We start from the raw sequence: 436 nt of genomic DNA on the forward strand, positions 1-436 counted from the left end.
TTCATGTTATTTACATGTTATTTACATGTTACAGTGACATGTTCATGTTATTTACATGTTATTTACATGTTATATTTACAGTAACGTGTTCATGTTATTTACATGTTATTTACATGTTACAGTGACGTGTTCATGTTATTTGCATGTTATTTACATGTTATTTACATGTTACAGTGACATGTTCATGTTATTTACATGTTATTTACATGTTACAGTGACGTGTTCATGTTATTTACATGTTATTTACATGTTACAGTGACATGTTCATGTTATTTACATGTTATTTACATGTTATATTTACAGTAATGTGTTCATGTTATTTACATGTTATTTACATGTTACAGTGACGTGTTCATGTTATTTACATGTTATTTACATGTTACAGTGACATGTTCATGTTATTTACATGTTATTTACATGTTATATTTACAGTAAC

This window comes from Thunnus thynnus, chromosome 12, assembly GCF_963924715.1.
Source record: "Thunnus thynnus chromosome 12, fThuThy2.1, whole genome shotgun sequence".
NCBI lineage: Eukaryota > Metazoa > Chordata > Actinopteri > Scombriformes > Scombridae > Thunnus > Thunnus thynnus.